General features: G+C 40.5%; 1 protein-coding gene and 1 long non-coding RNA gene across 12 annotated transcripts in view; one reads left to right on the forward strand and one right to left on the reverse strand.

The window, feature by feature from the left end:
* Positions 1 to 22,902, reverse strand: part of LOC309607269 — a 28,457-nt gene extending 5,555 nt beyond the window's left edge. Inside the window, exon 1 of the long non-coding RNA XR_014232339.1 lies at positions 1,712 to 22,902. This is a non-coding gene — a long non-coding RNA (uncharacterized lncRNA). The remainder of the gene's footprint in view (positions 1 to 1,711) is intronic.
* Positions 1 to 25,055, forward strand: part of LOC309607261 (phosphatidate cytidylyltransferase, mitochondrial) — a 272,769-nt gene that overhangs the window by 154,136 nt on the left and 93,578 nt on the right. The gene's annotated exons all lie outside the window — the stretch shown is intronic.

Here is a 25,055-nt window from a genome sequence, read left to right on the forward strand (position 1 = left end):
ACTAATGATGGTGTTTTGGACTAAATATGTTTCAGAGACCTGTTTCACTTCTTGCTCTGGCAATAACTGTGTTATTTATTTTATCTTTTTTGTATTCCCTTTTTCTTAATGGGACTAATACCTGCTCTGCCTGCTTCCCATGAGTTGATCTTGTGAAAGTGCTTTTAAAAAGTATACAGTGCTGTTGTAACTCAGGGCATTTAAAAATTAGGAACAAATTTGTTGACTAATTTTCAAGCCCTTAACTTTGGAAAGTTGGCCATTGTTACCATTGTCTATTACCATTGTTAATGGTAATAGAATAGCCTTGAAGGCAATTAGAACAAGTAATGTACAAGCTGAGTTCATGAATAATAGTGGAGTCTCTTTGGGGATTAGGGCAGGCGATGGAGGGAATATTGTGATAATACAATATTAGGAAGGTGATAATACAATATGGGTAGAGAATATGATGTTTATGTTCTGGGTATTTAAAAAAAAACTCTTAAGTGGCCAAATTTGTGTAGTTAACTTAGTGACAGCTGGCTAAGGAGACAGTGCTGTGTTGCTCCTGAGAGCCAGCCGCAGTGCTGTTTGTTTTCAACCTGAGGTTAATTCACGTGAACTTGAAAATGTGCACTTTTTTTTTCTTTTTTTAAAATGGGATATAGGTGAATGGGATTCCAAGATTCCTTCTTTCCAAACTAATAATTATTATTTGGAATTGAACTCCCTGTTGAGTGACACTTACTAATACATATTGGTCAGTAAGCAGGAACCGGGAGCCTAAAGGCAGGTGTTGGTCCTCAGCTTGGTTTTTTCAGGCCTGGGAGATGGAGGGGTCGGTTGCTAATGCTTGAAACTGGTCATTCTTCTCCATCCCAACCTTTTCCTGTCCCCGCCCAGGGCTTTTCTCTTTCCCTTGGCTGAACCTCAACTCGTGGCTTATTATCTGTCATTGATCCACACACAGCTCAGCTCTGATTAATCTATTTATCACACTTCATCCTCATTTTCCATCCATTCCCCATAAACAGCCATCCTAGTTTGCTCAGTGTTTGTGTCCATGTGCTGCAACTTTCTTCTCTTTTTTCCCTTTTCTCTTTTGAGTCATTAATTCAACAAATATGTGTTGAGCATCCGTCCTGTGCTTGGCACTCTTTTGGGTACCGGGACCCAGCAGCAAACACCCCCAAACCCTGTCCTCGTGGAGTTACATGGACTGTCTTCCATCTGGGATGCCTCTTTTAATTGCCTCCAGTGTAAAGTAAAAGTATGTAATGAAACAATCCATGAATAAAGTTTATTGGTCTTTGTTCATATTTTAAAAAGTTAATTGCATGTGATAAATTTTTCTGAAAAATTAAGCTTTAATTCTTTGACTTACGAATGATCCTTTGTTGACTTTTTTTTTTTTTGTCCTGCTTGGGTCAACGGTACTCAATAAGGAAGGATTTCTCTACTCTGGGTAATATGCTATCAAACAGCATTGTCACAACCTCCACCCTGATCAGTCAGCAGAATCAACTTTGAGGCAAGAGCCTCCACCGGAAAAAAAAATTATGATTTGCTGAAGGCTCTGATGATGCTTAGTACTTTTAGCAATAAAGTATTTTTAATTGAGGTCTGTACACTGATTTTTTAGGCATAATGCTATTGCACACTTAGTACACTACAATATAGTGTAAATATAACTTTTATGTGCACTGGGACGCCGAAAAAATTGTGTGACTCACTTTATCGCAACATTCCATTTATTGTGGCGGTCTGTAACCAAACCTGCATTATCTCCAAGGCATGCCTGTACTATTCTTTCTGTGCATTATTTATTTGCATTTATCAATACTATTATTTTATTAAGAATCTTCAAGATTGTTGGCATAATTAAGATTGGTCTACAATTTTGTCGTTGTTTGCTGTCGTTCACTTAACTTTTTTTCAACATTTAGAATTGATGTTATGTTTGCCACACAAAATGAATAAGAAACTGTTACTTTTTGTAAATCATTCAGGAATAATAAAACAGTTTTCATGGTAAATAAAGAAAGAAAGAAAGAAAGATTTCCTCCCTCTTCTGAATAGTGGAGATTTGCTGTGAAACCTGGCCTGGTAGAATAGATGAGAGAGTACTTGCTGTTGTAAATTCAGTTGTAGGAGTAGTGGCCTGAGAATTCACCATGATGTTTGCCCTTTCTTTTCCCATTAAGGTAAAGCGCTCTGCATTCTCTTTTTATTCATTTTATAGAATTTTTTATCGGTAACTTCTTAAGTAAATGTTTATAAATAGAGAGCTTTTATTTCTCATAATTGGCTGTCTCTGCAGGTCTGTAGATTATTAGAAAGTGCACAAATGAAGATGCTAGGGGACTTGGTTTCCATAGCAGTGTGGCTTTGAACCTGTTTGCTTCTCTGTGGTCTCACCGGTAAAAGGAAGGGGCTGCAGGAGGCTGTTTGCAAGGGTCTTGCTCTGCTAAGAAATTTAGCACAGCCTCAGCAAGGGAGCGATGATAGAGGTCAGGATGCAGATGACACTTCCTTGCAAAAGTTTGACAGGTGATGTTTGTACAAACTTTGACTTGGAAACCCACAGCTGTGCTGGAAAATTCATGGGGAAATATGAAAAATTTGCCAGGATATTGAATGAGAATGAAGATGTTTTTAAAAATAAGAAAATAACAGGACAGTAAAATTTACAACAGGAAGAAAAAAACACTAAGTAGAAGCATATGTTTTCTTATTGAGCTATTTTATTTTTTTTTTGAAATCCCCTTCTCTCTCTCTCTTTTTTTTTTTTTCGTCTGTGCTGTGTCTTCACTGTTGCACGCGGGCTTTCTCTAGTTGCGGTGAGCGGGGGCTACTCTTCGTTGCGGTGCGCGGGCTTCTCATTGCGGTGGCTTCTCTGCTGCTGAGCATGGGCTCTAGGTGTGCGGGCTTCATTATTTGTGGCCTGAGGGCTCAGTAGTTGTGACTCAAGGGCTCTAGAGCACAGGCTCAGTAGCTGTGGCACACGGGCTTAGTTGCTCCGTGGCATGTGGGATCTTCCCGGACCAGGGCTCGAACCCATGTCCCCAGCATTGGCAGGTGGATTCTCAACCACTGCGCCACCAGGGCAGTCCCTTCTTGAGCTATTTTAATGCTGAGAATACAGTTTTAGAAAATCAAGTTACTGCCTGGATGCCTGAAAGATCTTTGCATCCTAAATTCCTTTGAAGTTGACCTTCTAACTTAAATTCTAGTTGTGTAGCATCTTTGCTCAGCAAAGAGGACCTTTCCATGGGATGATGATTTGAAGCAATTACAAACTTTGAGAAAGTACAAAAGTTCTTGTTGGTTTCCTGATTCCGTAACTCTGCTGCATGATACTGTGTGCCACTGGGAATCTTAAAGAATTTAGAGCAATAGGGAGAGGTTGGTAAAAAGGTTCCAGCTTTCAGCTATGAGATGAATAAGGTCTGAACATGTGATGTGAAGCGTGGTGACTATAGTTGATAACTCTGTATTGTATAATCGAAATTTGCTAAGAGAGTAGAACTTAAATGTCCTCATTAAAAAAAAAAGATATGTGAGGTGATGGATGTGTTAATTAGCTGCATGGGGAGGATCCTTTCACCATGTACATGTATATCAAATCACCACTGTGTACACTTTAAATATCTATTTTATATGTCAGTTATACCTCAGTAAAGTTGAAATAGAAATAAATAAATGAAAGAATTTAGAAAACTTGCCAGGAAAGAAATCTTTCTCTGTTTTGCGGGAGATAAGCAAATGGCAAAAGGGGTTTCATATACGTGGCAAACAAGAACAGGGATTTGGCAATTTTGCGACACAGTTTAATGCCATGGTAGAGCAGGAAGTGAAAATTGAAAGAAGGATGAAGTTAATAAAAAAAATAATAGGGACTTCCCTGGTGGTCCAGTGGTTAAGACTCCACATTCGCAATGCAGGGGGCCCAGGTTCAATCCCTGGTCAGGGAACTAGATCACACATGCATGCTGCAACTAAGACCCGGCATAGCCAAATAAATAAATAAATATTTTAAAAAAAATTTTAAAAAAGTAATCGGATTGGTGAGTATCAAGAACTTTGCCAGAATTTTAGGCAAATATCCTATTCTTTTTTAAAAAAATGCTAGGCATTTTGCAAACCTATTTTTAAGAGGCATGTGGCTGGGATCCTGGGCTCTGAGCCAGGGTCTGGCTGCGTAGAATTTTCCCAGTTGAAGTTTAAAAAAAAAAAAAAATGCATTTTTAGATTACATATTTTCAGAATGCATCTGTTTAGGAAGCTTGTTACTGTGTAGAATATGTTCTCTATCTCTTTACACCTCCGGCGTGGTCCATGGTGTCACCTGGGAGCTTATTAGAAACGCAGCATCACGGCCTTCATAACAGGGCTACTGATGGAGAGACTGCATCATGACCACTTCCCTGAGTGAGTCCTGTGCACGCTCAAATTTGAGAAGCACAGCTTTACACCAGGGTAAAATGTTCTCTTTACTTCCACCTTTTCTTTCTTTTTGGGGGGAGCAGGAGAGGAAACTCAACCATTTTTTTTTTCCCAGCATGAGGTATAATTGGCCAAAGTGTGTATATTTAAAGTGTACAGCGTGATGATTTGATATCTGTATACTTTGTGAAATGATGACCACAATTAAGTTAATTAATACATCCATCACCTCACTTAGTTACCACTTAAAATTTTTTTTTTTTTACATATTCTTATTGACCTGGCAAAATGGTATTGCAATGGTTTTCTTAAAAAAAAAAGTTTGATATGTTCATGTGAATGTCTCATTACTTCATAGAAACACTATTTGTGCTTGAGGCCAGATTGTAATCTTAAGGACAGGGGCTCTTGCCACGATTATTATCTCTCCTCCGCACAGGGCAGGGGCTCATTAATATCCATGACGGTCTCTCCGTCAGGGGGCTCCAGGGACAGTAAGTTTTATTTATATTTATTTTTGTCTAAAAAAGAAAGTGAGCTTTACTAATATGAAATATAGATATTGATGACATTACTTATATGTACTTTTTAAATGAATATACGTATTTGGGGTGTGAATGTTGGACATTTTTAATGATGGGTCACTTGATGAAATCAAATCCAGGTACTAACCATGAGTCTGCATCCTGAAAGGGACCATGGGATTCAGGTAAATTAACATGTTCTCTGTTAACAGAGATGAGGATATTTGAAAATGATAGCATTTTAAATGGGAAGGAACCCAGGCTTTCCTTATTTTCATATAAAGAAACTGAGACCCAAACAGTAGAAGTACTTTCCTAAGGTTATAATACTGGGGACTGGGACAGAAGTTTTCCAGCCTATACTTCAGTTTTCTTTCCATTGTTCCTTTGGCTCCTGAATGTCTCCGAGGGAACCTAGGGGTTACGTGCCGGTGCCTCAGATGCCCAGTTGTGGACGGAAGGAGGAAGGGCGATAGGAGGGGTGTCAGGTAGCCTTTCTCTAATCTGAACACTTTTACTTTATCTGCTTTAGAAACAGGCTCTCGCTTTTGCACATAGTTCATTCCTGAAAACTCGTCTTAACAGACTTACCTGCTGGAAGAGGGATTCTGTTTTCCTATTTAGTTTTAAAGATGCATGCCAGAATTGATATATTCAAAAGAATGTTATTCTAAACATTACTCTAGAATAAAAAATATTACAGTGATACTGTCACTGTTTAAGACATTTTTTGAGTTGCCTTGGGAAAGAGTTTATAAAATGCACCAAAATAATCGATTTTATTAATATGTGAGCTCTGTTTTGTAATTGCAGTTGTATTACCTGTCTTAGCCACCCCTTTCATTCACACCACTTATATATATGTATAGTTATATTGATTAAAGAAATTTTTACACCACTTATATTTAAATGATTAGGTATTTCTTAAAATTCTAATTGTGCCTTCAAAGGACATTTTCCATCAGTTAAATGAATGCCATTAAAAAGGAAGGTCATAGGTAAGGATTTCCAAAGCATTTTGAACAAAGAAAATTCTGTCTCTGATTTGCTTTTTAGAAAACATTTAATTAAATGCCTATTTATTCCAAGCCATGTGCTAGGTGCCATGGCTACAAAGATGAATCATATTTGATCCTGCCCTTGAGGTGCACGCTGCCTCGTGAAGGAGAAAGAGATGTTTAAATACAAATCACAATTTAGGGATGACGCCCTTGCTGTGTTGGAGGATAATTGGAAGCCCAGAGAAAGGAGGGATTGTTTCAGCCTGATTGGTATTGAGTCAAGGACAGGGCGTAGGGTCGGTGGAAGCGACTTTGTTAATGACCAAGTGGGGAAGAAATTCTAGGTAGCGGAAACCGCGTGAACCTGGCATCAAGTCGATACAATGCATGGGTGTGTTTGGAGAAGGCTGGGTAAGGTCGTCTGACTAGAACACGCAGGTGATGGGGTTGATGGGAATTGAGTCCTGAGAGCAGATCCCCCCACTGGAAGGTAAGCTGTGTGGGAGCAGGGACCTCGGTTGCCTCCTTGCTACCTGCCAACGTGCCTGGTGTGTAGCAGCGCGTCAACATGTGTCTATTGATTTAATGGGAAGGTTGTTGCAATTAAATTATGAAGATACTTCACTTTTTGCTAAGGTGTTTGGACTTTATCCTGTGGCCATTTGAAGGTTTTTTGTGAGGCATATGACATGTTGAGGTGTGTTTTCAAAATGTAACTCTGCCAGCGGGATAGATGGGGTAGAATTGTCCTTCTCCAGTGTTTTACCTAAAGAGCGGGTCTGATGCAGCGGGTCTGGGGAGGCCCCATTAATTTGCATTCCTGACAAGTTGCCAGGTGGCGCTGATCCTGCTGGTAGCCTCACTTTTAGTAGCAAGGGGAGAACGGATGGGATCGTTGCAGTAAGGAAGTTTCCAGGAGCCACAGTGAGCACGACCCATTTAGAAATAGTGGTTACTCTAAAAGACTGTCTTTGGGATTTAGAGGAGGAGAGTGCAGCTGTTTTGATGTTTAAAATTCTGTCTGCCTTCAAAATACTACTCTTGAGTTTGGTTTGTTTGTCTGTCTGTCTGTCTACATGTGGAAGAAATGGATTGTTTCCTGTGGCTTAAAGATAGGAAGTTGAGGCTCTCACGAAATGTGTCAGGCAGGTTCCCTAGTTGTAAGGAACCTTTGCTAATTGCAGAATGAAGAAAACACAACCAAAGTGATAACGATATTTAGAGAGTTCTAAAGGAAGTGACTTTAAGAAAGTTTTTTGAGTTGGCTTTGATGTTTGGTCACTTTCCATTGTCTTCTATACATTTGTTTGTGATACAACGAATTAAATATTTGTGGCCCTTCTATGTGCAAAGTCTGTATACCGGTACTAGGCAGAAGTTACAGAAAGTGAATCAGTAGGTCCTGAATGATTGTGTAGTGTAGCAGGGAATATAAAGCAATCAGATTAATGAAAACCTGTGTGTGTGTATGTGTGTGTTATATAGATATATAAATAGATCTGTCACTTTTAACTTTTATGTCAGGTCAAAAGTAACATGAACCATAAAAAGAAGACAGATAACATGTTATGTAAATTCAGAGGAAAGATAAGGAACGATTATCAGGAGACTCACTGATCTCATTTTGCTCCTTGTTAGTCATTGAATGAAGCCCAAGATGTGGTGCCTGTCACTCAAAATCTCACTCCCCTGGCTTTAGCCAAAGAGAACAGTGAAGATTAGATGCTCAGTTTAGGACTTTGTGAATTTGAGAGGCTGCAGGGTACTAAGACGTGTCAAGGATGCAGCGTGAAGTAGGAAACTGTGGCCCAAAGAGAGTCAGGCTGGAGTTGCACAATTTGTGTGCCCTCCACTTTGAAGGGATTGTTGCGCGAAGTGATTACAATTGCTGAGTGAAAGACTGTGGAGACAGGAAGAAACAGACGAGGATAGATCTTTGGAAGAGATCAGCTTCTGGTGTGTCAAGTGAGGAAGTGGGATCAGGGAAGGACTCGGGAAGGCACGGGTACCGGGAAGGCACGGGTACCGCAGGAGAGCATCGCAGAGGCTGCGAGGGGAATTTCATCAAGGAGGGGGTCAGCAGTCTTTACTGCACAGAGACGTTAAGAAGACAGTGAGAATTAAAGAATATGTTGTTAGTGATTTATGAGAATAAATAAATTTCTCATAAATGTATATGAATCTCTACAAACAATAGAGTGGGAATAAGTAGAAGTATAGTAGCTTAACGTTTTGTAAGTGACTAGTATTGCAGTGAATTTCTTTTGTAGGTTTGGTGTTACGGAGCCTTAGAAACTGTAGGTTTATAGTTCCCTGTTGATGACCTTTTATAGCTTGCCGGGTCTCCTTGGCTCTGGATTCCAAACCTGTTCTCAGTGTGAGTAGTAGTCATACCCAAATATATGTTTTTGAAAATCTTATATGGAGGCCAAAAAGCTTAGAGTCACTCTTGACTCTGTTTCTCTCACAAACTGTCTGCCCACAAATTCTGTTGGGCCTGCCTTCTGATAAATTCCACATCTGACCTCATTCCACTGCCACTGTTGCTGCCAGCCTAGTCCGCAGACACTCAGATCTTTTTTCTTTAACTGAGCTGTAGTTGATGTACAGCATTATGTAAGTTACAGGTGTACAACATAGTGATTCACACTTTTTAAAGGTCATAGTCCATTTGTAGTTGTTATAAATATTGGCTGTATTCCCTGTGTTGTACAATATATCCCTGTAGCATTTTTTAAAATTAATTAATTTATTTATTTATGGCTGTGTTGGGTCTTCGTTTCTGTGCGAGGGCTTTCTCTAGTTGCGGCAAGTGGGGGCCACTCTTCATCGCGGTGCGCGGGCCTCTCACTATCGCGGCCTCTCTTGTTGCGGAGCACAGGCTCCAGATGCGCAGGCTCAGCAGTTGTGGCTCACGGGCCTAGTTGCTCCGTGGCATGTGGGATCTTCCCAGACCAGGGCTCGAACCCGCGTCCCCTGCATTGGCAGGCAGATTCTCAACCGTTGCGCCACCAGGGAAGCCCATGTAGCATATTTTATACCTAATTGTTTGTACCCCTTATTCCCCTACCCCTATTTCACCCCTCCCCCTTCCCACTGGTAACCACTAGTTTATTCTCTGTATCTGTGAGTCTGCTTCTTTTTGGTTATATTCACTAGATTGTTGTATTTTTTTAGATTCCACATATATGTGATATTATACAGTATTTGTCTTTCTCTTTCTAGCTTATTTCACTTAGCATTATACCCTCCAGGTCCATCCATGTTGTTGCAAATAGCAACATATCGTTCTTTTTCATGGCCGAGTAGTATTCCTCTGTGTGTGTGTGTGTGTGTGTGTGTGTGTGTGTGTGTGTGTGTGTGTGTGTGTGTGTGTGTGTCTCACAGCTTCTTTATCCATTTGTCTATTGATGGATACTTAGGTTGCTTCCATATTCTGGCATTTGTAAATAATGCTGCTGTGAACATTGGGGTACATGTATCTTTTTGAATTAGTTTTTATTTTTTGTTTTTTTTCCAGATAAATACCCAGGAGTGGAATTGCTGGGTCATATGGTAGTTCTGTTTTTAGTTTTTTGAGAAACACTCATTTCTTTCTTTTTTTTTTTTTTTTAATATTTATTTATTTATTTATTTGGCTGCATTGGGTCTTAGTTGCGGCACAAGGGATCTTCGCTGTGGCATGAGAACTCTTAGTTGCAGCATGTGGGATCTAGGTCCCTGACCAGGGATTGAACCCAGGCCCCCTGCCTTGGAAGTGTGGAGTCTTAGTCACTGGACCACCAGGGAAGTCCTGAGAGACACTCATTTCTTGCTTGGATTATTGCAGAAGCTTCCCAGCTGCTATCACTACTTCTAAGCTTTTTCCCTTTCAGCCTATTCTTAACTAGAATAGTGATCCTTTAAAAATGTAAATCAGATGACATTGGGCTGTTCAGGGTGGTATGGCCATAGACTAAAAATGTAAATCTGATTATGTCACTCCTCTGTTCAGAAACCTTCCAGTGGCTTTCCATCTCATGCAGAGATAAGAGCTGATGTTCTTATACAACCTCTAAGCTAAGCTGACCTCCTTACGGTTCCTGGAAAGCTTGCCCCCTCTCCGGCCTCAGGGCCTTTGCACTTGCTGGTCCCTCAGATATCCTCCTGGACTGCATCCTCCCTTCCCTCACTCAGATGCACCTTCCCAGAACAGCCTTTCTTGTCCCCTGCCTCCCCCCTGCCATTATCTGTGACTTGACTGCACTTTTATGCTTTATTTATCTTGTTTCTCTCTCACTTCATTACAATGTATGATCCATGAGAGCAGGGATTTTTTTTTTAACAGTTTGAGGAATGTCCTTCATATTTTATTTTTTTAATTATTATTTTCATTGAAGTATAGTTGATTTACAATATTGTGTTAGTTTCGGGTGTATAGCATAGTGATTCATTTTGTTTTGGTTTGTTTTTGCAGGTTATATTCCATTGTAGGTTAGTGCAAGACATTAGGTATAGCTCCCTGTGCTATACAGTAAATCCTCGTTGCTTATCTGTTTTGTGTATAGTAGTTTGTATCTGTTAATCCCATACTCCTAATTTGTTCCTCCATCCCTTCCTCTCCCCTTAGGTAACCATAAGTTTGTTTTCTATGTCTGTGAGTCTGTTTCTCTTTTGAATATAGATTCATTTGTATTATTTTTTAGATTTCACATATAAGTGATATCATATAGTGTTTGTCTTTCTCTGTCTAACTTATTTCACTAAGCATAATATTCTCCAGGTACATCCATGTTGCTGCGAATGACATCATTTCATTCTTTTTGGTGGCTAATATTCCATTGTATATATATACCACATCTTAAGCCAGTCGTCTGTTGATAGGCACTTGAGGTGCTTCCGTGTCCTGGCTGTTGTCAATAGTGAGAGCAGGGATTTCCATCTTGTTCTGTTCACTGTAGAATCTCCAGTGCCTGGGACAGTGCCTGGCCCGGGGTAGGCAATCAGTGACACGTGCGGACTGCAGGAATGCCGTCTCTTCCTCCCCTCACTGCTGGTGCCTGGGTGGGTTGGGTGGGCGGGATGTGCATGGGCAGGACGGGGCTGCTTTCCTGGGGCAGCATCCTGAGTTCCTCCCCCCTCTGCAGCTGCTCAACCAGCGCTTCCTGCCCGCATAGAAGTTACTCATCCTCCAGGCTGCAGGCTGGCAGCGTGCTGTAAATTGGCTTTGGCAAAGTTACAGGTAGATGAAGGCATGTTGGGATTTGAATACGGTGGAATTTTAGAGTAGATGAGGACATTCAGATGTCTTTCATTTTGGTAAGCAGTGTTTGGAACTTTATTTTGGAATTAATCATACGTATTAAAAAAGGTAAGGGGAGACATTCAAGAAAACCTCCAATAGTGGCCACAAAGGACCTGCATCCTGAAAGAAATGCAGGAAGAGGCTGCCCGGCTTTGAGGATAACAGAATGGGAACGTACTTTGGCTAATTGGGGCTGTGGCTATTTTGTTGTTTGGGGTCAGTTTTGTTTTCTGAGCGAGAATTGTATGGATTGCGGGGATCTGCGGCTGTATAGATTGAACATGGAAGAAGCACACTTTGGAAAGATCTCAAGGATTGATGTTTATTCTCTTCCACTTATTTCTGGTGAGACCTGTGTTGTTTTTGAGGAAATTGCTCCTGTCATAACCCTTGACAAACCTGTCTCTATCTCCTAAGTCTAGACCAGTGTCTCTTTTATGTGGGAAGCGTTTCACCTCTGGGCGTATCAGAAACCCCTGCAGGAGTTTTTTACCAACGACACTGTGTGTGTGTGTGTGTGTGTGTGTATACATGTATGTCTTCAGAGATTTTAATACAATACACTTCTGTATCTTCTAGGTAAGAGACAAATGACAGAAAAGAAACCAATATTAGGGATTTAAAAATACGATTACAAGTTTATTGTCATTTGCTTCTTGCTCATTCACTGAAAATTAGAAGATATATAAAAAACAATCAAAGAAACCACCTGAAGTCCTCCCTCCTGCTCACAAGATAACTTGCTATTAGTTTTGGTGTGCAGGCTTCAAACATTTTCCTATACAAGTGTATAATATATCACAAAAATAGAATAATATCTAATGTAATAATATTTATATGTTGTTAGCTAGGTATACAATTATATACACTGTTTATGAAACAAAAATGGAATCATACGTATATAAACAAAACTGGGGTTACACCATAGATATTGCCTGCTTTTTTTCACTTAGAGTTATTGTGAACATTTTTCCATATCACTAAATATAGATCTACGTTATCATTTTAAATGACTACATTATATAGATGTATTCATTAGTTTATAAGTTCAGGTCATTTTCAGTTTTTTTCAATTATAACAATGCTATTATGAATATTTTTGTGTATAGACATTTCTGTGTTTATTATATATGTGTTTTTTAATGGCAGTTTGCTAGATATCTGATAGGTATAATCGTTTTTCTTTAAATAAAATACTAAGACATGTGGTCACACACTTTTTTTCTCTGATTTGTGAAGATGTTACCTAAGTATTAACAGTAAGATAGAGAAATCTAGTTATATTTAGCTGTACTTTAAAAGAATTGCGAATACTGGAAAAAAATACATGAAGTTGGAATTGTCGTAGAAACTTGGGAGAGATGGTTACTAGTTATTAGTATGTGTTGGCTTAAGCCCAGTACCTGCTTTATATGCAGCCCTGGGCTAAGGTAATTGATCTTCCCAGTGATGACCTGCTTCAAGCATTCCAGTATGTCAAAGGGAGGCTGAGTTATCTTGTATAGTTATGGTTCTACAGGTGCTTTGATCTGAGTGTTTATTAAGGTATTTGTTCTGTGATTGTCTTACAAGTAATTGAAAATTAATTATTTACACTTGGTAGCTTTCAGTTAGCCAGAGCATTTACTTAATACTCTTGTTTCTCCCAAACTTCAAATAAATAGGAGTTTACTGAAATTTCTTCTTATATTAAAACTACACAGTATAGGTAAGTCTGTGTATGTCTGTGTTATTGAGTCTAGATGTTTAGGTAATTTAAATTGACAAGAAGTTAAAATGTTTATCTTGATGAGATAACACTAATTTTTAAGGAATCTATTTCTAAACATTACACCATAGATTTACTTGGCAGAATTCCACAAGCAAACAGAATTTCAATTATGAGGTAACTTAGTCTCTGGATTCTGATGCATATGAGTTCTCTGTTCAGACAGGTCCTACCAGTTCTGATTTTTCTCAAACACACTTTAAAAACTTACCTAGTAAATAATATCAATGCCATGTGGGTTTTTTGTTTGTTTTGATTTTGCTTTGTTTTGATTTATTTCAGTTGCTCCTGGGAGCAAGGGACAAAGGAATCTAAAGGAGAGAATTAAGGGGATGTAATAAAAAACTAAAGAATCACTAGTAAAGAAGTGTCAGATCACAGGAAGCAATAATCCCATTCTACCGGCCAGTTCTCTTCTGAAATATTGTGTTCAGTTGTGCACTATTTTTTTTTCTTTGCTTTTTTTTTTTTTTTTTTAAAGTTTAGTGGTATTTTTATGGAGGAATTTTTTAAAATTGATTAATTAATTTATTTTGGCTGTGTTGGGTCTCCCTTTTCTGTGTGAGGGCTTTCTCTAGTTGCAGTGAGTGGGGGCCACTCTTCATCGCCGTGCGCGGGCCTCACTGTCGCGGCCTCTCTTGTTGCGAAGCACAGGCTCCAGACGCGCAGGCTCAGTAGTTGCGGCTCACGGGCCTAGTTGCTCCGTGGCATGTGGGACCTTCCCAGACCAGGGCTCGAACCCATGTCCCCTGCATTGGCAGGCAGATTCTCAACCACTGCGCCACCAGGGAAGCCCTGTGCACTATTTTTAAAAGAATGTCAGTAACAATCTAAACTCGCATGAGGAAGGAAATTAAATGGAATGATGTAGGGTTAAGGCTATGAAATCCTTTTTCTTCTCCAGAATTGAGAGAAGAGCCAGCTGCTAAATGACAATTATCCTCATTTTAGATGAAGGATTAGGCTTATCAGTGTTGCTCCAGTGGACTCCACTAGGATCTGTGGGCAGAAATTCTAGGAGTTGATTTTAGTTCCCTGAAAATAAGAACTGTCTAACATGAAGAGCGGTCCAGCAATGAAATAACAGGCTCCCAGGTGAGAGTGAGCCCAGAGCTGGAGCTGAAAGGGACCACCATCTACAGGTCTTCTGTACAGTGATTTTTTTTTTTTAATTCAAACAACCAAGCTGATTTTGATAAGATCAGAAAAGCGATAGCACACTTAATGTTACATGTTGATGGGGAAATTCAGATTCTAAACATATAAAGAGAAATATAATCTCCCTAGACAAACAAATAAGTAGACCATCATATTTAAAGTAGAATCTCATAAGATTGCTTTGTTCAAGTCAGGCAGTCTCAATTTTATGATGACAGATATCAAATAAGTATAAATCAGTAAACCATCTTCACTTCAGCCTGGCTTACCCTTAGTGTCCTCAAGATAGCTGACTTGTAAATACTCTTCCACTTCTATCCTTTTCTATAAAACAAGATATAATGGCTAGCCAAGTGTTTTGTATAATTTTTTAATCAAAAGGATTTTATTTGATATCGTCAGAGAAGATATAAGGAAAGACATAGTAATATCAAAAGAAAAAGAATGATGAAACCATACTAATTCACATCTGCCTTTTGTACAATGATTTCTTGAACTCTGGTGAGGAGGTGAAATTTAGACAGCCCATAGGTCCCTTCTAATTCTGAAATGTTAGGATTTTATACATTGGCTAGTGAAATGCCCAAACCAAATGCTTAGTCATAAAAGTCTATTTCCTGTCATTTAGTTAAAAAAATTTAAATGCTTTTCTATTGAAACTTCTGGTGGCTCTGCAGCTGCTTTCTGCAATGACACAATTACTTACTTGAGCCTGGGTTGTGTCCTGGTGCTATAAACATTCTTCTCCAATCCAAAAATTTCTTTTTTAAAAAAAATTTTTAATACCTTTATTAAGGTACCTGAGGATGTACATTACAAAAGAGAATATCTCAGTGTAAGAATTCTATCATTGCATTAATTTAAGTAACAATGAAAATTCACAGTTAATTTCTAAGAAGTTGATGATGTAAAGATAGTGCTGACTGAAAAGCTGAATATAAAAAGATAATTTCTGTAATTTATTCAAATGGTATATTCACCTAAAGGCATAAAGACGTATTTACTAGGTGATTCATCACAGCAATGTGTATAGAAACAAAAAATATTATAGTGAATAATATTCCTCAATATGTATTATTGGTGCTTTTAAATTTTGGAAAGAACAATTAACATGAAATCTACTCTCTTAACAGATTTTTAAATGCACGCTATAGTATTATTCACTATAGGTACAGTGTTGAACAGCAGATCTGTAGAACTTGCTCACTTTAGGTAGCTCAGACTTTATACCTTCAGACAGCAACTTCCGATCTCCCCCGGCCCCTGGCAACCACCATTCTACTCTGGGTTTCCATGAGTTTGCCTGTTTTAGAGTCCTCGTCTCAGTGGAATCGTGCAGTTTTTGTCCTGTGACTGGCTGACTTCACTGAGCATAATGTCCTCCAGGTTCAGCCATGGTGTCGCATATGGCAGGATTTCCTGCTTTTAAAAGGCTGAATAGTATTCCATTTGCAGGTATATACCACATTTTCTTATTGTGCAAAGAAATAGAAGGGAACCGTCTAGGATGAAAACTGGAAACCATTTATGCATTAAGATGATGGTATTCTGGGTGAATTTTTACTTTTTGTGTATCAAGTTGCTAATTATACAATGTTTCAAAAGTTATATATATAGTATATAATGTATTTTATAGTTACTCTAGGATTAAGGATTTAAGGATTATTAAGGATTCCCCCCACCCCACCCCACCAAGGCAAATATGAAGTTGGGTAGTACAGGTTCCTAAGTGTAGGACTTTTGAACTATTCAGGAAGTTTGAAACAGCATGATTAGATTGCTGTGTGCTCGGGTGTCATGGGTAACCTGTTACCAGATAGTCTCAGTTACTCACTTCCAGGTCTCCAGCTCTGGTCCCAGATTCTCTTAGCTGCCATTGATGCCAGCTCCGAGGTTAAAGTAGGCACAGAGCTGTAGACTTAAAAAGGACACTTTTGGTCCAGTTCCTTTATTTAGTCGATGGGAGTGCTGAGCTTCGGAAAGAGGAGGTGACCGCCTAGGACCGCAGACTTGAGACCAGAAGCCAGGTCTGCAGACTCCTCACTGTGTGCTCTTCATTACTTCACTGTGCAGACGTGGTAAATTGGACTCTGGCTGCCTTCCTTCTAGGGGATGGTCTATGTCCAACTACTGTTCTTTTTGGAGCTGTTTGGGTGGAATTTATACCTGAAATGAAATGGAAAAAGAAATGGCAAATGTATTCTCTTACATTACAGTTCAACATTGAGACATTAAATCCATCATTTTGCTGGTCTCAGAAATAATATGTAAAGAAATAGTGTGTAATATTAGAACTGTCCAAATTCTTTATCATATGCAACAACAGAATTCCTTTTATCAAGTTCTGCTAATTTAATTTTGAAACCTGAGGAGAGAGGTGGGAGAATAACAGCTAGAGAGGAGGGCAGGGGCCAGATCAGAAGAGACCATGAAGGCCTTGGAAGAAGTTTGGGTTTTTATTCTAAACACAGTAGGAAGCCATAGGAAGGTCTCAGTCAGAGAAGGAGCACATTTAATTCTTTAAAGATTTCAGCTTCTCACTAAAGGACTCATAAATGGAGGGGGCGGAGTCAAGATGGGGTACTAGGAGGACGCGGAATTCGCGTCTCCTCACAACTAGGGCACCTACCAGGCACCGGCGGGGGACCATGGACACCTAACGGGACGGGAGGAACCCCAGCCACTGGTTGTTTCAATTATAGTTATATTTTTCCTTATATATTTTTTATCTTTCTAATTTTATTTTGTTTTTTATTCTTTGATATTGTACTGCTCCATTTTTTCTTTCTTTCTTCCCCCCCTTTTTTTTTTTTAAACCGCGCCACGAAACTTGCGGGATCTTGGTTCCCAGGCCGGAGGTCGGGCCTGAGCTCCTGTGGTGGGAGCTCAGAGTCCAAACCGCTGGACTAACAGAGAACCTCAGACCCCAGGGAATATCAGTCGGACTGAGGCCTCCCGGAGGTCCTCATCTCGGCACCAAGACCCAGCTCTATCCAGCTGTTTGCAAACTCCAGTGCTGGACGTCTCAGGCCAAACAACCAGCAAGGCAGGAATACAGCACCACCCATCAGAAAATAATTTTGAAACCTGAGAATTGAGTTGGATGAATTGGTTGTGATTTTCACTTCATTTTTCTTTTGCTTCTTTCTCTCCCAACTTACTTTGTATCCTGGACTGATCTTTAAACATTGTTTTTACTGTATTACTCCCTCCCTTTCCTCAAAACGAACCCATGGGACTCTTCACTGCTGTGCGTTACTGCACAAAGTCGAATTTGATTTCTCTCTGATTTATTGCTGGTCCTCAACCTCTGGCTGACTTTATCTTTTCAGTTATATTTTCTATTACTTTCCTCTCCCCCAAGCCCTTTGCTTCAGTAGACTCATGACTCGTGTCATTTTGATTGCCTGAACACCTTATCTTCTGCTCTTTTGCTTACCCAACCTTTACTTGTCCCCTCTTTAAAACTTCCTAAGTACTCTGAGTGACCCCTAATAACCTTTGCTTCTGTATTTCTTAAAAAAAAAAAAAAAACTTTATTTACCAGTTTTTGTTATAAAATGTGCTTTTAAAAAGAGATTCAGGAAAGAGAAAAACAAATACTGTATGTTAACACATATATGTGGAATCTAAAAAAAAAAAAGGTTCTGATGAACCTAGGGGCAGGACAGGAATAAAGACACAGACATAGAGAATGGACTTGAGGACACGGGGAGGGGGAAGGGTAAGCTGGGATGAAGTGAGAGAGTGGCACTGACATATACACACTACCAGATGTAAAATAGATAGCTAGTGGGAAGCAGCTGCATGGCACAGGGAGATCAGCTCAAAGCTTTGCGACCACCTAGAGGAGTGGGATAAGGAGGGTGGGAGGGAGACGCAATAGGGAGTGGATGTGGAGATCTACGTATGCATATAGCTGATTCACTTTGTTATACAGCAGAAACTAACACAACACTGTAAAGCAATTATACTCCAATAAAGATGTTAAAAAAAAAAAAAAAAAGAGATTCAGGCAGTGAAGAAAATCCCTCCTATCTCAAATTCCTAGTTCTTCTGAGGTAACCACTGTTAAGTTTCCTTTGTAGCCTTCTCATGTTTTTTGCTCATGGTCACAAAATGGCTGCCTTATCTCTAGGCATCACATTTGCATTAAGACAGTAAGTCAGGGAAGGGAGAAAAAAATGGTGTCATGACCCATATCTGAATTTTTTTTTTTAAAGCAAGAGCTTTCCTAGAAGCCCAAAGCAGACTTCTGTTTATGTCTCACTGGCCAGGTCTGTGTTACATGGCTATTCCTGGCTATAAGAAACTCTGGTATACAGAGTATGTATTTAGTTTTCTCAGTCCCTCCAGTGGAGGTAATAAGGAAGAGAAGGGAGTTGGGAGTGTATTTTGAATGAGCCACCAGATTGTGTCTACCACACATAAAATGTTAATTTTATATTGGATTTTGATAAGTTAATTTTACAAGTCATTTTGCTATATTCTCTTATTGTTTTGAATAACTTTTCAGCTGTTTCTCTTTTGTCTTTGTGGTATGTTATTTTAAAAATATGAAAAACTTTCCTTTTTCTATTTTAGTATTAAAAATCTCTTATATGAAGAAGCTTACGATGTAGATAATGGAAAACTCAATCAAAATGAGTTTAAAGACAAAAGGAATTTATTAATTCTCTTAGCGGGACAGTGTGAAGGTAGGGTGGGCTTCAGGTGCAGTTTGATTAAAAGGATCCGGTGTTTTCAGGTTCTGGCTTAATTTCTCTGTGATTTTCTTGGTATGTGGCTTTGTCCTTGGCTGACCTCCTTTGTAGTAGCAGAATGGTTGCACCCTGTTCACCAGAGAAGAATGTCTCTTCTGATAGCTCTCCTAGGCTTCTTTCCAGAAAGTCTACAGAAAACATGGACAAGGTGTCTGTTCATCCTTGAACCAATCCCGGTGATTTCCTGAAGCCTGCCTGTCCTTCATAGACTGAATTGATTTTTCATCAATGTCTCTGTTTCTTTTATTGTTTTTAATGTGGTATCCATTTCTATCGTAGCCTAATTCTTCTTTTCTATTTCTTCCCTGAACTTTGCTAGGTCTCTTCATTTCCCCTTGTTGTCTTACTGTTTCCTCTTTGAGCTCTTACTTCAAAGAGGTTACGCCTTTTTTTTTTAATCTCATAGAGAAATGTTGGTTCATAAAATTCAAATTCTTTGCAGCATGATTTCTCTGGTGTGTTTTCTTTAACTCGTTGTTATTTGTAACTGTCCTTTCTTTCTTTTATCTTGCACATTACTTGCATCATTCAGTGATGGTTCCTTTCTCGTTATTTCTCAGTTTTAAATGAGATTGTTCTTTCCTTTCTCATTATTTCTCAGTTTTAAATGAGATTGTTCTTTCTGGGGTAGCAATTTGCTGCATGATGTGTTTGGAGTGCAGGGGCTACAGGCAGCTGCCTCAGAGTACTTGCTTAGCAGCGCTCCATCCTGAGGGTCCTTCTCTCCAGTATGGCAGGAATTTTGGCTGTGAAATCAGTGTGCTCAGGTCCTTCTCACTTAGTGTCCGAAGAGAAACAAGCAGGGTATATGTGTCCATTTTTGGGAAGACTGTAGTGTGTGATCATGTTGCTGTTTGGTGCCACTTCTGCCCTGAGGAAGTGAAGTGTGCGGTGGTCTGGTCGCCCTTTGGTGTTCTGCGTTTTCCTTGATTTGTGGGAGCAAAGCTGAAATGCAAGTTCAGTAAACATAATGCTTAAAAGTCTTCTCTTAGGATCCCACAGTTACTTAATTTTTAATTCTGAGAACTAAATTCAAATGGTTTTCCACTGGCATTTCGTATACCCAAGTCCCCAAAGAAATATATATATATTTTAAACCTGTAACATTAATCAAACAAAAAATCCTAGTGGGATAGAGGTGTGCTGACGAGTGCCAGGTAAAACTCAGATTTTGAAATTGGCATATTTCACAACTTGAAGAACAAAGGAAAGTATTTGCATAGTAAATAGAAATTCAGTAGAAGGAGGAGAATTTGGCAATTATGGGGTGTCTGCTAGTACTAGCACTGTGCTGAGTGTTTCAGACTAAGCAGAGGACCCCAGGAAGCTCTTGGTCTATAGGGGAGGTAAAGCCATTTGAGACCAGAGCAGGCTGTGTTTAGTGCCCTGCTAAGAGTGCTGGCATCCAAGGAGAGGATCTGCCTTTTGGGGGTGCCAGCATCATCCCCATTTTCCGAAGATGGAGAACTAGACCAGAGAGGTTAAGTTATATGCCTCGACTCACAGAGCTAGTTCGTAGCAGAACCAAGATTGGAACCTACTTCTGACTAACTCCTGGCCTCCAGGACTACACATTTCAAATATTTCTATCATTTAATTTACCTTTGTCCACAGTAATCAAAATTCACTTCATATGCCTCTGGAATAATTGATCAGTTATATCAAATATTTACTTTTGTTTGTGTCTAACGAAGTATTCAACCCCGCTTTGGAATGCTGTTCTTTTAAGGGCCCAGACAAATGCCACTTTCTTCATGAAGCTCACCCCTAAGTCCCTTCAGAAAATAGGATTTCTCCCTCCTCTGCCTTCTGTTTTTGTTTGTGGTTCCTGTGGTCTGTCGTCAATTATGAGCTCTTCAGGGACAGGGACCGTGTTGGCTTCATCTTTGGACCCCATCCTGTTCTAGGCCAGTGAAGTGGTACCTGGGTTAACATGGCACCCTGTCCGTACTGTTTATTGGGTGTCTTGCATGCCACATGTCTAGGGTTCTGAAGACAAGTGCATACTTCTTGGAGGCATGAAAATTGTATCTGTGTTGGGTTTAAATTCTAGATGTTTACCTCTCTGCTGACCCTGGACAGGATAAATTTGTGTCTGAGGCTTGGCGATAAGAGGTACGTATGGGGAGCATCGCTAGGTGCCTCTGCCTCTGGGGCTCAGCGTCACCCTTTTAGCAGTAGTAATAATAATAAACTCTGGGTGGTACATTTTGTGTAGTGCCTTCTATCAACAGCCAAATAGCAAACCTTCTGGGTCTTGAAAATATTTCCACATTCATGTACTAAGTGCACACTGTAGGCATTTAAACATTTTATAAGTGCCTATGGGGCAAGTTACTCAGATGCTCTTTTCATTCAGTGAGTTTACGAGTGAAAATTGAGGGCATGATTTTTCTCTTTCATGAAGAATAGCGGGCCACGTGCCAGATGAATAAGAGGAAAGGTCCAGAGAGAGTTCATGTATTCTTTTTCCTCTGTGGCCTTTCCAGTTTATTAAAACTGGCAGCCGATTCTTTCATTAATCATGACATTAAGACAGCAAACACACTGCAATGCTCTGTCAGAAGATGATTGGAAGGTTCGCTTCGGTAAGAGGAAGAAGGGGACTTCCCTGGTGGTCCAGTGGTAAAGAATCCACCTTCCAGTGCAGGGCACAGGGGTTCGGTCCCTGATAGGGGAACTAAGATCCCACATGCCGCAGGGTAACTGAGCCTGCCCACCACAACTACTGAGCTTGCACACCTCAACGAGAGAGCCTGTGAGCCACAACTACAGAGCCCACGCGCCCTGGAACCCGTGAGCCACAACTAGAGAGAGAAACCCACACGTCACAACTAGAGAGAAGCCCACATGCCGCAACGAAACATCCTGCATGCCGCAACTAAGACCCAGCGCAGCCAAAAATAAATAAAATAAACAAATAAATAATAAATACAACTTAAAAAAAAAAAAAAGAGGAAGGAGGCTTCTGTTTTGCGTGTCAGCCCTCCAGAGGAAAACGTGTCAGTTACCTTTCCTTGGTGGTTGCAGGTCAAACTAGAAGTGGTTCACAATGAGGTATCACCTCACACTGGGCAGAATGGGTATCATCAAAAAATCTACAAACGATAAATGCTGGAGAGGGTGTGGAGAGAAGGGAACCCTCTTGCACTGTTGGTGGGAATGTAAATTGATACAGCCACTATGGAGAACAGTATAGAGGTTCCTTAAAAAACTAAAAATAGAACTACCATACGACCCAGCAATCCCACTACTGGGCATATACCCTGAGAAAACCATAATTCAGAAAGATAGGTACTTCCCTCGCGGTGCAGTGGTTAGGAATCCACCTGCCTATGCTGGGGACACGGGTTTGATCCCTGGTCCGGGAAGATCCCACATGCCGCGGAGCAACTAAGCCCGTGCGCCGCAACTACTGAGCCTGTGCTCTATAGCCCGTGCTCTGCAACAAGAGAAGCTACTGCAATAAGAAGCCCACGCACCACAACTAAGAGTAGCCCCTGCTCCCTGCAACTAGAGAAAGCCCGCGCACAGAAATGAAGACCCAATGCAGCCAAAAATAAGTAAATAAATAATAATAAATAAATAATTAATTTATTTTTTAAAGAAAGAAAGATACATGTACCACAATGTTCATTGCAGCACTATTTACAATAGCCAGGACATGGAAGCAACCTAAATGTCCATCAACAGATGAATGGATAAAGAAGATGTGGCACATATATACAATGGAATATTTCTCAGCCATAAAAAGGAACGAAATTGAGTTATTTGTAGTGAGGTGTATGGACCTAGAGTCTGTCATACAGAGTGAAGTAAGTCAGAAGGAGAAAAACAAATACTGTATACTAACACATATATATGGAATCTAAGAAAACAGTACTGATGAACCTAGTGACAGGGCAGGAATAAAGACGCAGATGTAGAGAATGGACTTGAGGACCCAGGGGAAGGGGAAGCTGGGACGAAGTGAGAGAGTAGCAGGACATATATACACTACCAAATGTAAAATGATGGCTAGTGGGAAGCAGCCGCATAGCACAGGGAGATCAGCTCGATGCTTTGTGACGACCTAGAGGGGTGGGATAGGGAGGGTGGGAGGGAGGCTCAAGAGGGAGGACATATGAAGATATATGTCTACATATAGCTGATTCACTTTGTTGTACAGCAGAAACTAAGACAACATTGTAAAGCAACTATACTCTAATAAAGATGTGAAAAAAACAAAAAAGAACCCCAAAAAACTAGAAGTGGTTCAGCGTGTGCTCCAAGCCGTTTGTACCTTTAGCACGTCTGCAAATAAAGTAAGGCCATTTGGTTGTTGCTTTGGGGAGTAGACACCACTAAGTGTGCAGGTGCAGTGCGGTTCTTTCTCGTGTTTCCCTCTCTCTTTTTAAAACTTGTTTTACTGGGGAAATGGGGAAGAGAGAGAGAGCAGGAAGAAGCATTTACTTAGATGCAGTGTAAATTGGCATTACTGCAACGAGGGTCATAATTTTCTTCTTGGCAGCTCGTAGCTCAGGGCTGGTAGCACAGATATCCTGTCGCGGTGATCCTTGAATAACCGGACTGTCACAGAACACCGATAGGCATTCAGAAGTAATAGGATTATACCTGACACTTTAGTGGGTGAAGTGGTCAGGCTACTTAACCCTCTCGTAACTAGCCTCACCTAGAACTAGAGACAACTGGTAATTTTAGTTTTTCTCATTCTTTTTTTGGAGAGAAAAGCCAGATTTCTTCTAGGTAGCCTCAGTGTTCTCCCCAAAGAAATGTAAAACGGGCACGTGGAGGCCTCTCACAGTCACTGTTGCTGAAAATGACCTAAACAATATTCTTCATGTCTATTGTGATAAAAAATGTCTCTCTCTAGTTCTCTGTCTCTTTTTTGCCCTGGAGGGACAGCTCTAATTCACTCTTCACATCCCTTCAGTAACAAAAACCAAAGAGAAACTCATTAGCTCATCCAGAAACAACCATCTCTAAATAATAATCACCGTCATTTATTATATAAAATATGAAACTATTGAGATTGCAAATGAAAGTGGCAGCCTGCAGTTGGATGGGGGTGAGGGGCAAAAGGGAAGAGAGGAATTGTCCAGAACCTGAGAATTTTAGGGCTGATTCTGATACGATAGAGGAAGAGGAGAGAAGAGTGTGTCTGTGAAGCCAGGTGGACGGGAGAGGGGAGGCGAGGCCTGGGGAGGGTGTGGTAACCGTGGTGCATCTTGTGTTCCACCAGCAGAGTAACTCGTGTCGAGTACTAGACCCTGTTTTTAATGCTGTCTTCAGGATGTGCTTTTGTTTCATTTAAGTGATGGATGAGTAGTTCATGTGATTTTTGAATATTTGACAGCTTGTAGGGTAAGAATGCTAAATTTAACTGAGCATGCATTATGATCATATTTTTAAAGTTTAAAAAAAAAAAAAAAAGATGTGTGCAGATACCTTCACATGTCCCCTGCCGGCTTGAATTACTGAAATGCCTCAGGACTGCTGGCCTCTCCTTTCAGAAAGCCACGTACTATGGCCTTATTAAGCTGAAGGAAAGGGCTACTAAGACCTTTGTTCCCGCTTCTTTTTTATGGATGTTGTTTCTGTTTGAGGTTCTTGGGGTGGGGCAGGGTGGGGCAGTCTCCTTGTCTGAACAGGCCCCGCTTCTCCTCATGGGATACAGAGAAAGCCTCGTCTTAAGGAAGAATGGTGGCCGTCGTTCCCTACATTTGTGCGCACTTTGTGGTTATGGGCCGCTGTGATAGCCGGGTCTGTGCTGGGCAGGGGAGGTTCGATCTACCCCTTTTGCAGATGAGGAAACTGAGGCCAGGAGGTAGATTTCCTTGATCACCATCCCTTGATCGTGGGTCCGAGCAGGATAGGACCCTGGTGGTTCTGACTCTGGGTCTGGTGCTCTCTTGTGCTGGGAAACCAGCGTGAGGTGCTGAGAGCTCAGGAAACTGGGATTCCTGACCCCCTCAGCTTCTAGCTTCTTTTTCCTCCTTTGGGGGAGGGGAGCCACCGCTGGCTGCACCTGTAAGTGGCCATGGTCACCTGCAGCCCTTTCCTGCTCGGGTTAGTCCCAGGCCCTCCTCTCTCCTTCCCTAGGGTCTGACTCCCTCCCCAGGGCTGTGG

The sequence above is a fragment of the Balaenoptera borealis genome, assembly GCF_965194805.1.
Source record: "Balaenoptera borealis genome assembly, chromosome: 12".
NCBI classification, from domain to species: domain Eukaryota; kingdom Metazoa; phylum Chordata; class Mammalia; order Artiodactyla; family Balaenopteridae; genus Balaenoptera; species Balaenoptera borealis.